The 12,284-nt window shown below is 46.1% G+C and overlaps 1 protein-coding gene across 1 annotated transcript in view; it reads right to left on the bottom strand.

Moving 5' to 3' along the window:
- POLE (DNA polymerase epsilon, catalytic subunit) overlaps window positions 1–12,284 on the bottom strand; it is a 335,686-nt gene that overhangs the window by 182,300 nt on the left and 141,102 nt on the right. The window lies entirely within an intron of this gene.

Here is a 12,284-nt window from a genome sequence, read left to right as displayed (position 1 = left end):
GTATAAATAGATTTTAAGGTAGTTTCCTGTCTGCGATCAGCAGGATCCTTGAGGGCTGCCGTGTCTGGAGACAGTAGCGCCACCTTCTTGGACAAACGCGTTAAAGCCTTGTCCACCCTGGGCGAGGATTCCCATCGTACCCTGTCCCGTGCAGGAAAAGGATACGCCATAAGAATCCTCTTGGGAATCTGCAGTTTTTTATCTGGAGTTTCCCAAGCTTTTTCAAATAACTCGTTTAGCTCATGAGATGGGGGAAAGGTTACCTCAAGTTTCTTTTCCTTAAACATGTGCACCCTTGTGTCAGGGACAGAGGGGTCATCTGTGATATGCAAAACATCTTTTATTGCAATAATCATATAATGAATACTTTTGACCACCCTTGGGTGTAACCTTGCATCATCGTAGACGACACTGGAGTCAGAATCCGTGTCGGTATCAGTGTCTGCTATTTGGGATAGAGGACGTTTTTGGGACCCTGAAGGGCCCTGTGACACAGCTAAAGCCATGGATTGACTCCCTGCTTTTTCCCTGGACTCTGCTTTGTCCATCCTTTTATGTAATAAGCCACATTTGCATTTAAAACATTCCACATGTCCAACCAATCAGGTGTCGGCGTTGCAGACGGAGACACCACAATCATCTGCTCCACCTCCTTCTTAGATGAGCCTTCCGCTTCAGACATGTCAACACACTCGTACCGACACCCCCACACACACAGGGATATATTTATATGGAGACAGTTCCCCAATAAGGCTCTTTGGAGAGACAGAGAAAGAGTATGCCAGCACACACCCAGCGCCAACTCACACTGGAAACAAAATTCCCAGATAAATAGCGCTTTTATATATAATTATCTGTATATAATACACTCACTGCGCCTTACAAATGCCCCCCCCCCCCTCCTCTTTTCTGCCCTGTGTCACAGTGTTCAGCAGGGGAGAGTCCGGGGAGCCAGCTTCTCTGCAGTGGTCTGTGGAGAAAATGGCGCTGGATAGTGCTGTGGGATCAAGCTCCGCCCCCCCAGCGGTGGGCTTCGGTCCCGCTCAATTTTGTAATACTGGCGGGGGATTTTAATATATACTGCCACCGCAGCCTATATATGTACTAGCCAGTCCTAGAGGTATAACATTGCTGCCCAGGGCTCCCCCCCCTGCGCCCTGCACCCATCTGTGCCTGCAGTGTGTGTTGTGTGTGGGAGCAATGGCGCGCAGCGTTACCGCTGCGCTTTACCTCAGAGAAGATCTGAAGTCTTCTGCCGTCTTTGAAGTCTTCTTTCTTCTTATACTCACCCGGCTTCTTTCTTCCGGCTCTGTGAGGAGGACGGCGGCGCGGCTCTGGGACGAACGGCGAAGGGAGACCTGCGTTCCGACTCCCTCTGGAGCTAATGGTGTCCAGTAGCCTAAGAAGCAGAGCCTATCACTTAAGTAGGTCTGCTTCTCTCTCCTCAGTCCCACGATGCAGGGAGCCTGTTGCCAGCAGTGCTCCCTGAAAATAAACAAACCTAACAAAATTCTTTTTTAAGAGAAACTCAGAAGAGCTCCCTGTAATGCACCAAGTCTCCTCTGGGCACAGGAACTAACTGAGGTCTGGAGGGGGGGCATAGAGGGAGGAGCCAGTGCACACCCATTCTAAAGTTTCTTTATAGTGCCCATGTCTCCTGCGGAGCCCGTCTATACCCCATGGTCCTTACGGAGTCCCCAGCATCCTCTAGGACGTAAGAGAAAATTACGTGCGTATCTACTTTAGGAGGTACTTCTCTTTTTAAACAGTCCCCAGTTGGAAAAGGGTAGTACGAATCCCATTTTCTTTGAATTCTATATTTCTTATTGGGCGTAGCCCAAGGTTCCTCCATAATTTCCATCAGTTCTTCTGACCCTGGAAACTCAACCCTCACTGTTCTGAGACGTTTAAACACAGGTGCTTTAGTTTTAACTACTGGCTCAACTGCATATTCTAGAGACAGAATAGCCTTCATTGCTCCAATTAACTCAGCTATGTCTTCTGAGCTGAAACACTATTCGTTCTTCATAAGGTGAAGTAGAGTATATGGAGTCATCATCTGTTGTATCCTCCTGTGTAGCCTGTGCACTAGATGGTAATATTTACCCTTGGTTTATCAGCTTGTTGACTTGTAGAAGCTGTAGGGGCTATACCATAAGATGGGAGCTGCATGTATGGGTTAATCGTGTACCCTATTCCTGCAGTTGGAGCTAAAGGAGCCTACCTGTCAGCTATACTGGAAAGAGTCTGTGCAAATATGGCCCAGGGTGGATCTATTTGTTGTTGCACAGGGATCTGCCTTGCAGACTGCTGAAATGAAAAACAATTTGCGCACAACCCATTATTTCACAAGGATTGAGTTATTAACCCCACCTTGCAGGATAAACATGTTTTGAGTGTTGGTGTTACTGTTGTAACCTCGTCACCTTTGCCGCTCTTAGACATGATAAATAATCAACTCTTCCAGTTACTACACAATCTGTGGCTGAAAACACTTTATATTGCATAAAAAGAAATATCAATCTGACCCCAACCCAAGCACCAGCATTGATGTTCAGAAAAAACACTGACAAACATATATAAAGTCAGCAATCACACTAGCAGTCAGCCACATGATATTATTAGTCATATGAGCATATTATCAACTACAAACATTTCAAGTATGTAGGTGTACATCTACTGTTTTCTGTACTATACAGTTATTTTAATGTATTCAGACGCAATTGCGGAGAAAACTACAGCATTGTACAAAACTCATATGCAATAGGCACTAAACTTAACTATTCATACTAACACAGTAGATAGAATTTTAGTGCTGTATAACCCTTACTTTGTAGAGTGGGATACAGGGAGACTCACCCCACTTCCAGGATCGATCAATACGTTAGCAAACCGCTGAATGGATCCAGACGCTACTAGTGTACACTGCCACTCCGGTATTTTTATTAGACACAGACGCTCAGTGAACGTTCGTGCATGCAGACGCTCCTGTCTGCGACCCAGTCTCTTAGCGGTAAAACTTTAGTGTATACAGACGAAGCGCCATGCTGCGACCAAGTCGCCTCGTGGTAGCGTCTAAGACGGAAGTGAGGCAATCAGTTCATGGTGGGAGACGCACGGTTTTTAACTGGTCATGAACTGGGGGGAGGGGCGACCAGGAGAGCGTCTGACTCCCCACTGCTGACATCAACCCTAGGGATCGCAGACTCAAACTAATCCTGGCGCCTTATGATCCCTAAAGCCTAGCGCTAGAGCACCCATGGTGATGGCGCGCCAGTTACTGTTTGGTAGTCTCCTCCCAAATCAGTGCGGCTGTGTCCGTATTCCCCCTCTAAGCCGAATCGATGCATTACCTTCTCCCCGTGCTCCGGCAACAGCCTGGTAACGTCTGCTGGACCTGCTAGTAACATCCGACACAGACGCCCGTCGAGACAGCACTTGTACCGTGGGTAAGCGTTGTTGCGACCCGGCGGAGAGTTGTTGGAGCGACTCTTTCCAATATGCGTGTAGGACGCTGTTAGGAAAGTTCACTCAAAAAAAAAAGGAAAGACTATAAAAATAAATAAAATTTTAAAGCTCAGGTCTGCCAAACAGCAGTCCTGTGACCATGGTCCGACACCTGCCGCACCAAACAAAAAACTGATTTGACTGAGCCGGTGGGCGGGATTATATGGACGAGCCCGGTGCATCCTAGGAGGCCACAAAGCTCATGATCGATTTGGTGCCAATCCGCTGACGCTCAAGCATATCCCAATGTAATCCTGTGGATAACCTGTGTACCCAGCCGGAGAAAAATTAGATGAAAATTCTTTGGAACCACAACAAATGCCTCAGGATCCACTGCCCTTTTTCAGAACTACTAAACACTATGGTTCAAACAATACACCATGTCGTGCTGATTCCACATGTCCACAATTTGCTGAAACCTGTGGAGACCACTTGTCTGTGACTAAAACATTCCCGCTGAGATAACTGGCTTCCCAGTTGTCCACTTCTGGTAACATACTGCCCAAGATGACTAAAAAAAAAAATTTTCATGACAAAAGAAGCCCTTTGTGTCTCCCATTGGGTTGCTATATGCCCTTGCAGTGACATTCTTGATATGAAACCTGATGGGTGTTTACCATAAATGAAGTGGTCCATAAAACTACAATGTTTAGCACAATTCTTAGATCTAGGACATTTACTGGGGAATACTTCCTCTGAAAATAGCAATTTAGATCAAGTGCCCTCAGCACTGAAGGTTGGAATCCATCACAACTATCCAATTCCATATGGTAAATGGGTGATCCTAATCAAGATTGTTGTCATTCAGCCAAATGAGCAACTGATATGCGTGGAACAGACAGGTAACTTTGCTGTTCAAGTGAAGGACATGCTACATTTACAATAAGCTCCTCTGTCCTGAAACAAAAAAACTTTGCAAACTTCACAGCTTCAAGAGTTAATAAATTTCCCCAGTACCTTCATGCAGAAATAAACCAATCTGTCTTTGAACCAATAAACACTTGATAGAAACACTCTGTGCTGTTGAGTGTCAAGCAAAACCAGACACCAGAATCTGGGACGGGATCAGATTGGATTTCTGGTAATTGGTAATGCATCTGTGGGCCTTCAGAGTCTGTGCCATTACTAGGTAACGTTCAGCACCTCTACTTCCCAATCTTTTCAAAAGATTGACCAGAAAAGGTATGACCATTACAGGACATGGACCATAACCAACAAGACTTTGTGAACATCCATGGGAAGACCAAAAAGCCCGTAAATAATATGACTAAAAAGGCAATTGCGGAAAAAACACTGGGGAGGGATTTGATTTAAAAAATAAAATCTGTGGTGGGATTGATCCCCTGATTCAGTGAAGTAGTAGATATGCTCCCACTACAGCCAAGACCTGAAGGGTTGACTGCCTGTTATGCAAACTAATACCTTGACATATTTGCAGTGCTAGCCTGTTTTCCTCTAGAGCATAGGTTCTCAAACTCGGTCCTCAGGACCCCACACAGTGCATGTTTTGTAGGTAACCCTCACTGTCACATTTCAAAAGGTCCGCATGTGGAGCTAATTATTTCACTTGCAATTCTGTGAGGAGAAAAAGAACAAACGGCTGCGCTGAATATCAGGAACGAAACATAATGTACAGAGAGCCAACGTAAAAAATAACAATGTTTATTAATAAAACATATAAAAAGATTAATTATCAAATAACCGGTGAATAATATATATAAATATATATAAGAACAATCACTAGATGTGAACTAGTGGTATATTGTAATAACTCAGCTTATTGGGGTGAAAAGTTCCGTGATTCACTTGTTAGATAGTTGATAAATACCAGGTGTGTTGGTAGGATCCTAATGAATTAAAAGTCCCTCAGTTGAAATTGATATTCAATACCTTTCCAAAATGGGCTGGTAAGAGCCGAGCGTCCTCGGCTTCAATGTCCTGCAATGCCCATATACGCTGTGCAGCGGAAAGGAATGGACCGTCTCTCTCACAACCCGGTCGTGGCGGCGTGTGCGCTGAAGCCGCTGATGTCGGATGCTGTAGACGGAGGGTGCAGCGGGGACCAAGGAACACCTGGAAGATTTCACCTGAGCTGAGTGTGGATAGTGGCGGGTCCTGACGCGTTTCGTCACGTTCACGTGACTTTGAGAAAGTCACGTGAACGTGACGAAACGCGTCAGGACCCGCCACTATCCACACTCAGCTCAGGTGAAATCTTCCAGGTGTTCCTTGGTCCCCGCTGCACCCTCCGTCTACAGCATCCGACATCAGCGGCTTCAGCGCACACGCCGCCACGACCGGGTTGTGAGAGAGACGGTCCATTCCTTTCCGCTGCACAGCGTATATGGGCATTGCAGGACATTGAAGCCGAGGACGCTCGGCTCTTACCAGCCCATTTTGGAAAGGTATTGAATATCAATTTCAACTGAGGGACTTTTAATTCATTAGGATCCTACCAACACACCTGGTATTTATCAACTATCTAACAAGTGAATCACGGAACTTTTCACCCCAATAAGCTGAGTTATTACAATATACCACTAGTTCACATCTAGTGATTGTTCTTATATATATTTATATATATTATTCACCGGTTATTTGATAATTAATCTTTTTATATGTTTTATTAATAAACATTGTTATTTTTTACGTTGGCTCTCTGTACATTATGTTTCGTTCCTGATATTCAGCGCAGCCGTTTGTTCTTTTTCTATGCTATCACCACAATACTACACATAGTATTCCGGCAAGCGCAGACTATCGGGAACATAAAATTGTGATTATTTAATTCTATGAAACACGTATTGGTTTTCACTTTTTATTTTGATGATTAGGCGCTCGTTTGTTGCAGTTTTTTGTTTTGGAATTCTGTGAGGAGACCTGCAAAACATGCACTGTGTGGGGTCCTGAGGACCGAGTTTGAGAACCTGTGCTCTAGAGTTCCCTTCAATGAGAAACAGAAGACCGTGATCTTGGCAACAGACTTCTTCCTTTGATGGGGCTTCACTTTTGGTTTGAAAAATCCCTCTGAAGAAAGGGCAGAGAAATGGGCCTGTAAACTAGATGCAAAGCCCACTGACAAGACCGTGGCATGACTGTCTCACAGCTCATCTTGGGTCCAAGGTGGGCGCGAGGTTGCTTAGGTTTCAGGTAGCCTGGGCCGAAACCTCTCCAGAAGTCTGGATCAACAACATTGTCTCCCAGGGATACAAAATAGACTTTCCAGTCCAACCTCAGTCAATTCTTTACTACGGGTGTACCTCGGTGCCCTCAGAGGGCGCTGGCATTAGCTACAGCAATCCAAAAATTACTTCTGGCAGAGGTAATTGCACCAGTTTCGGTACCACAAAGAGGGACTGGATTTTATTCACATCTTTTGTGGTACCCAAACCAGATGGCTCCATCAGACCCATTACGAGGGGCAGATGTATTAACCTGGAGAAGGCATAAGGAAGTGATAAACCAGTTGTGCAAGGTGATAAATTCACCAGCCAATCAGGTCCAATATGTAAATTAACAGTTCGAAGCTGATTGGCTGGTGTGTATCACCTTGCACATATCATTTCCTTATGCCATCTCCAGGCTTAATACATCTGCCCCTGAATGTAAAAAACTGTTAAACCAATTTCTGACTGTTTACAGGTTCAAGATGCAATCTATCCAGTCGGTAATTGCGGACTTGGAACAGGAATTCATGGTGTCGATGGACATAAAGGATGCGTACCTACATGTTCCAGTTTGGACACCACATCAACCATATCTGAGGATTGCAGTGGAAAAGAGCCACTACCAATTCAGGGCACTGCCGTTCGGTCTATCATCTTCACAAAGATAATCGCAATCGTGGTAGTGAAATTGAGGTCAATGGGGGTCACGATAATACCTTATTTGGACGGCCAGCTTATCAAGGCGCCGCCCCCGGAATGCTTGATTTGGGACGCACATATCACTTACCAGAATCTGGTTCAACAAAGTTCAAAAAATTCAACCTACAACCAACACAAAGACTACAGTTCTTGGGTTTCATTTTGGATACAGTACGGTTGAGTGTTCCTTCCAGAGGAAAAAAAGATTTAAGACATCAGGGACACGGTGCAGCAGGTTTTACAAAACCAGACGGTATCTCTAAACCTTCTTATACGTCTTCTAGTGAAGTTTGTGGTCGGTACACAGGAACCTATCAGCAGGGAAGCGATTTGGAATCTGGGACTGGATCATCTTAACAACGGATGAAAGTCTCAGAGGTTGGAGTGCAGTGCTTTGTGACCATCGAGTCCAGAGGAGGTGGTCACCGTACGAGAGTAACTTGCCAATAAATGTGCTGGAGCTAAGAGCCATCTAAAATGCACTTCTTCAAGCGGAGAGCCTAGTAAGAGCACAGCAAGTGAGAGTGCAATCGGACAATGCGACGGCAGTGGCGTATATAAACCGTGAAGGAGGAACGAAGAGCCGCATGGCCTTAAAGAAGGCAACAAGGATTCTGTCTTGGACAGAGAAACACAACATAATCCTGTCGGTGGTCTTCATCCCAGGCGTGGACAATTGGAAGGCAGATCACCTCAGCAGTCAGGACATACACCCAGTAGAGTGAAGTCTGCACCTGCACATCTTCAACGCAGTAGCAAGATGATGCGGGTGACCACAGGCGATTCTGATGGCCTCTCGAAATAATCATCAGCTTCCGAGATATGTGGTCAGGACGCGGGATCCAGCAGCAGAGGCAGTGGACGTGATGGCGATTCACTGGCCATACAAGCTGGTGTACATATTCCCACTATTTCCCCTATTACCGAGGGTACTCAAGAAGGTGAAACAAGAAAGAGCGTGGGTAATACTGATAGCACCAGACTGGCCTCGCAGAAGTTAGTTCTCGGATCTGAAGGGGCTCCTGGCGGAAGAGTCATGGAGGCTGCCACAAAGAGGATCTGTTGTCACAGGACCCGTTTCTATACCCAGACCCAGATTAAAACATTTAAAGATTAATAAGTCACTGGATCCCGATGGTATTCACCCAAGGGTTCTAATGGAGCTTCACTCTGAACTTGCAAAACCGCTATTTTTGATCTTTAAGGATTCAGTAATATCAGGTATGGTTCCCAAAGACTGGCGTATAGCGGAAGTAGTGCCTATATTCAAAAAGGGAAGTAAAGCTGAACCAGGTAATTAAAGACCAGTTAGTCTTACATCTATAGTGGGTAAAGTATTGGAAGGTATTCTAAGAGATAGTATTCAGAAGTTCCTTGAAGTCAATAAGGTCATTAAAAGGAATCAACATGGGTTTATGAAGGACAGATCCTGTCAAACCAACTTACTTGGCTTTTATGAAACAGTAAGCGCAAACCTCGATCAGGGAAAAGAGGTGGATGCAAGCTTTTTAGACTTTGCCAAAGCTTTCGACACTGTACCACACATGAGACTTATCTACAAGCTACAAGAAATAGGGCTAGGAAGCACAATATGCACTTGGGTCAAAAATTGGTTAGATAATAGGGAGCAGCACGTTGTGGTTAATGGATCTTTTTCAAATTGGACTGAAGTGCTAAGTGGTGTGCCGCAAGGCTCAGTATTAGGACCGCTATTGTTCAATATTTTCATTAACGACCTAACAGAAGGTCTAGAGAGCATGGTGTCAATTTTTGCAGATGAGACCAAATTTTGTAAAGTTATATATGCGGAGGGGGATGCTGAGTCGCTTCAGAACGACTTAGTTAAATTAGAAGCTTGGGCAGCGAAATGGAGAATGCGCTTCAATACAGACAAGTGTAAGGTAATGCACTGTGGTAACAAGAACAAAAATAACACCTACATACTAAATGGGGTAAAATTAGGGGATTCTGTATTGGAAAAGGACTTGGGTGTCCTCATAGATAGCAAAGTAAGCAGTAGTACCCAAAGTAGGACTGCAGCAAAGAAGGCTAAGAAGATATTAGCATGCATAAAATGGGGAATTGATGCTAGGGACGAGAGTGTTATACTCCCATTATATAAATCACTTGTGAGGCCACACCTTGAATACTGTGTACAATTCTGGGCACCATACTACAAAAAGGATATCCTGGAGCTAGAAAAGGTTCAGAGGCGGGCGACCAAACTAATTAAGGGTATGGAGACGCTGAAATACGAGGAAAGGCTTGCAAGACTAGGCATGTTTACACTGGAAAAGAGGAGACTAAGAGGGAACATGATCAACATCTACAAATATATAAGGGGGCAATACACAAATCTTGCGCAGGACCTGTTTTTGGTTAGATCAACACACAGAACATGTGGACACTCGCTCAGGTTCGAGGAAAGGAGATTCAGCACAATACGGCGTAAAGGCTTTTTTACGGTAAGGACGATACGTGTTTGGAATTCCCTGCCTGAGGGAGTTGTAATGGCGGACTCAGTCAACACCTTTAAGAATGGGTTAGATAAATTCCTAATGGATAAGGATATCCAGGGTTATGGTGCATAGTCACGCACTGTAGTTATTATAAAAAAGAGGGGTAAAACGTAACGGCAGTCATCAACATCAGTCAAAATTTTATACCAAATAATCCTGCATAGGAGACTACAAATAGGTTGAACTCGATGGACAATTGTCTTTTTTCAACCTTAGATACTATGTTACCTGATCCGCCCACGTTTGACGGTGTGGTTCTTGAGACCAGGATACTAAAAGAAAGGGGTATTCCGAGATCGGCTATTCCTACCATGTTAGCACCCACAAGAGTGACCCCAATAAACTTTGCAGTTAACCGCAGACCGCAAAGTTCCCATCATAAACTATAATGGAGGACCGCGATCCTCCATTCTAGCCGCTGCGCTGAGCCTGATTGACAGGCAAGGAGCACACAGCCAATCAGGAGAGCGCCATGACGTGGCGCTCCCCGATTGGCTGACGGTACCTTCACTGACAGTAGTCACGGGGGTCCCAGCAGTCGGAATAAGGGGTTTCATTTGTAAACATGGAACCCCTTTAGTGCGTGGGTTCGGGTTTAAGCAGTTTGTTGTTTTTAACCCCCTGGATGCTACATGGAATGAAGAGGACCGAATTTCATTGGATAATAGGTGAGTAGTTTGGGCATATTTTAACAGGTCCACCATGGATTCTACGGGACAAGAGGACCGAGGGTTTTTTTTTTTTTTGTAGTAGAACTACAGGTACCAGTGGGCCCGTTCTTTCCCTGTATGCTGGTATTCATGGTTCTCCAAGTACCAGCTTGCGGGGAAGGCTTGCTGGGACTTTTAGTTCTCCTACAAAATACAATATTCATTCTTTTTACACAAAGGCTATAAGTCTCCCATCCACCGCCCACGGATCCGGGGGGACAGCCTCGGGCTTCACCCCTTGCCCTTGGGTGGCTGGAGGGAGGGGACCTGATTTAAGGGGTCCCCACTCCTCCAGGGTACCCCGGCCAGGGGTGACTAGTTGGGGGGGGGGGGGTAATGCCACAGCTGCAGGGACCTACATAAAAGTGTTCCCCGGCTGTGGCATTCTCTCTCTGGCTAGTGGAGCCCGGTGCTGGTTTGAAAAATACGGGGGACCCCTACGTCTTTTGTCCCCCGTATTTTTTTAACCAGGACCGGACGCAGAGCCCGGTGCTGGTTGTTTAAATATGGGGGGACCCTACGCAAGTTTTCCCCTGGATTTTTACAACCAGGACCAGCTCAAGGAGCCCGAGGCTGGTTATGCTTAGGAGGGGGGACCACACGCAATTTTTATTTTTAGCCCTTTCAACACTTAGTAGAATGTACACAAAGAAGCCATGCACGGATCTCACCGATCCGGCCGGGCTTCATTGTGTTATGTCCGGCAGTGTTTTACTAATCACTCCCGTAAAACACTGCCCGACAATACGATTCACATCGACATCGGAACATACAAAATAGGAGGACTCGGCAGCTTAGTAAATTACATGAAAAAAAATCAAAAAGTTGCAAATTAAAACACGACAGATACTGATCGAGATGAATCTCCCACCAAAATCGACACAAATACGATTCTTTGTAAATATACCCCTTAGTGCTGTATTACCCATACTCAGAGTGGGATACAGGGAGACTCACCCCGCTTCCAAGATCGACCATACGTTAACGAACGCTGAGTGGATCCAGACGCTAGTAGTGTACACTGCCGCTTCCTGACCCAGTGATCACAGAAGTTCCGGTCACACAGCCGTCTATGCTGCGACCGGATGCCCTCGTGATAGCGCTTAGTGAATACAGACGCTCTGGTCACACAGCTGCCTATGCTGCGACCGGGTCTCCTCAGGGTAGCGCTCAGTGAACACCGACGCACCTGTCACGCAACCGCCTATGCTGCGACCAGGTCCCCTCGTGGTAGTGCTCAGCGAACACAGACACACCGGTCACACAGCCGCCTATGCTGCGACTGGGTCTACTCGAGGTAGCGCTCAGTGAACACAGACGCCCCAGTCACACAGCGCCTATACTGCAACTGGGTCCCCTCGTCTCCTAGTGTAGCTAGTAGCGTCTGAGACGGAAGTGAGGAAACGGTTCATGGCGGGAGACTCGGCGGAAATTGGTCATGAACCGGGGGGGAGGGGCGACCAGGAGAGCGTCCGACTCCCCACTGCCAACATCAACCCTAGGGATCGCGGCCTCATGCTATTCCTGGTGCCTAAGATCCCTAAGGCCTAGTGCTGGAGTACCCGTGGTGGCGGCGCGTCAGCTACTGTTTGGTAGTCACCTCTCAATACAGTGCGGCTGTGTCCGTATTCCCCTACTAAGCGGAATCGATGCCTTACCTTCTCTCCGTACTCCGGCCACAG

The sequence above is a fragment of the Pseudophryne corroboree genome, chromosome 1 (assembly GCF_028390025.1).
Source record: "Pseudophryne corroboree isolate aPseCor3 chromosome 1, aPseCor3.hap2, whole genome shotgun sequence".
Classification (NCBI taxonomy): Eukaryota; Metazoa; Chordata; class Amphibia; order Anura; family Myobatrachidae; genus Pseudophryne; species Pseudophryne corroboree.
Note: the sequence above shows the minus strand (reverse complement) of the source record. Positions and strands in the feature narration are given on the sequence as shown.